Raw genomic sequence first — 2,500 nt, 5'->3', positions numbered from 1 at the left:
AGACAGGTTCTGCGTATGTTCCTCCACATAACTCTGCCAGTGCACCTCATCCTGACCTATAGCACTTTGCTATTTTAGTCCTGGGCTCCTTTTGAGAGAGACTGACAAGAGTGCCAAGTTATATAGAGGTTAATTGATATGGGTAAATGTCCACTAGAATTTTTGTTGAAACTATCTCTCTTCTTTCCTCTAATGGTGTATTATCTTCTGCTTTGCAGACTCCCAATCTGTTTGCAAAAAAAAAAAAAAAAAAAAAAAAAAAAGAAGTACTTTTTGACCCACTTCAATATTTATTCCAGGGTGTTCCTAGAATCATCCCCTATCTACCTCTCTTAGAACATGCCGTACTGTTTATATTGTTCAGGTATCAATAATACATTCATTACAGTCTGCTTTATAATGCTATGTGTAGTTCATAATTTGCCTCCTGACTTCTTAATATGTTGCAAATATAATCAGGAGAAAATCCGGTTTCCTTCAACAACTGAATAAACAGCACAATAATGAAATAAGCTGCTGAAATATGGCGCAGTCTGCTTCACACTTTCAAACCAAGAACTCAGCTCTTCAGGAACACTTTCCAGTTCTCTAAGATATTTTCTCCCCTTAAAAAAAAGATGGTTTTCTCAATTATAAATCAAGTTAACATGGGATTAGTAAAGGATGCAGACAAGATAAAAGATGAGGAATATGCCAATGAAGTATGAAAATTGACCAGCACAATTTATACATAACTTAAAAGGCATGACAAGAAACAAAACAAAACCAAAAGCCTTTGGAATGATTCCCAGCCTTCTGGAGGAAAAAATGTATGTCTGTCTTGGCAGCTGGCAGCATATTGGACCCTAAAACTGCAACAACTTTATGTAGAGAAAAGTTATTTGAGAGGTTTTTAAAAATGCATTAGACCTAGTTTTTCTTTCACTACATTGCCTGTACATGCATGATAAATAAAGCAAGCCTACTTCACAGGCAAAAAAGATCAGAAAAAATAATTCTTAAAACAATTTTTACACTCTTAATATTTCCATAAAATAGCTGTTCCCCAAAATGCACAGCACAAGTAACCACATGATGTGAAAGTATGGCATAAGGGATGTGTATATCTCATGAGTTGCCGAAGATTACTGAGTTAACTCACAAGAAACATGCAACTGTCTCCCAAGTTACCCTGTAATCATATTGAAATTACATTATACCGGACTTCCTTCTCCCACACTGTATACGGCTGTTACATTTAAAGTTCCTCAGGGCAAGGACTGTGTCTGTATCTATTTTGTAAGGTGTTACGCAAACATATGGTGTTGTAATAACTAATAAATAATCGTGAGTAGGCAGTAACCTCAAACTCGGGCCAAGAGATCTTTCATACCTATCCCATCGCTTGCTGTCATGCGTTACACGTGTACACCCGTGTGCATACACCGTGAGCGTACGTGCGTGTGGAGACGCAGCGGTGGCTACTGGTGATAGCAGTGATGAGGCAGAGGTAGAATCTGTCTCCAGGCCTTTTCCTGGCAATTTTGTACCCAATTAACTGAAAACATGAAACCATTACATTAACAGACCACACGCTATCATGCCTGTGTATTTGAGGGATTAAAGTTCTTTTGAATCAAAATTTCAGAAGACAAGTGAATGGCACATTCTGAGCAATTACCTAGTTTTTAAACTGATGGTGAATTTTTGCTTCAATGAAGTCAGTTCCTTTGAAAATAAATAAATTGTAGGTTTTACGACTCAGATAAAGGAAATGTGGTGTCCTTAGTGATGCTTGAACTTACCATAAACTACCAAGCAAGTTACATGTATACATGTATACTCTTAAACAATTTTATCTTAAAAGAATGAACAAATCTTTCATAATTACTGATATCTCTTCCCCAGCCGTGCCTCTTGCAAGGACAGCAGAACCTGTCATATTTTGCTCACCTGCAAACCCTATCATTGGGTCTTAAAACTGTGAAGTCATGATTTAAATAAAAAGAGACAAATTTTAGTAAAAGTGAGATACAGTCCCCTCTATTTTTCCACTGTTTCTGACGAACGCTTTTTTCCCATAGATTACCAGTCAAATAACTACATACTTTGATTAATTCTGCTAAAAAAGAAAAAGGAGAACATATGTTTCCTCTGTGGTATAGATAACTTAGTTCCTGTAACTGTGAGACCATCTGTGACTGTAGTCCCTGCAAAGCTTACCCCTAATGCCTACAGTCAAAATAGCCAGTAAATCCACATTCAAAGGCAAAACTCCTTTGCTCCCATTTGTTCTTTAGCCTGATACTTACATTTTCTTCTCAGTGAAGCAGCAAACCCACTACTAAAGCTCCAAAAGGGATCTTCAATCCTGGAAGTGAGAGAGAATAAACTGAAACCACTGGCCTTCAAAAAACAGTATGAAATGGGCTTTGTAAAGTTGTACTCGATTCAAATGTACAGGAGACAGCCACTTGGGTCTGGGCTGTACTTCAGTTGCGGACAGCCCCTACCCGTGCGC

The 2,500-nt window shown here is 37.7% G+C and overlaps 1 protein-coding gene across 1 annotated transcript in view; it reads left to right on the top strand.

Annotated features, from left to right (window-relative positions):
• The window catches only part of FOXP2 (forkhead box P2), a 197,393-nt gene that overhangs the window by 150,358 nt on the left and 44,535 nt on the right, over window positions 1-2,500 (top strand).

Source organism: Egretta garzetta, unplaced genomic scaffold (genome assembly GCF_000687185.1).
Source record: "Egretta garzetta isolate BGI_Z169 unplaced genomic scaffold, ASM68718v1 scaffold169, whole genome shotgun sequence".
NCBI lineage: Eukaryota > Metazoa > Chordata > Aves > Pelecaniformes > Ardeidae > Egretta > Egretta garzetta.
This window is presented reverse-complemented; position numbering and strand designations above follow the sequence as displayed.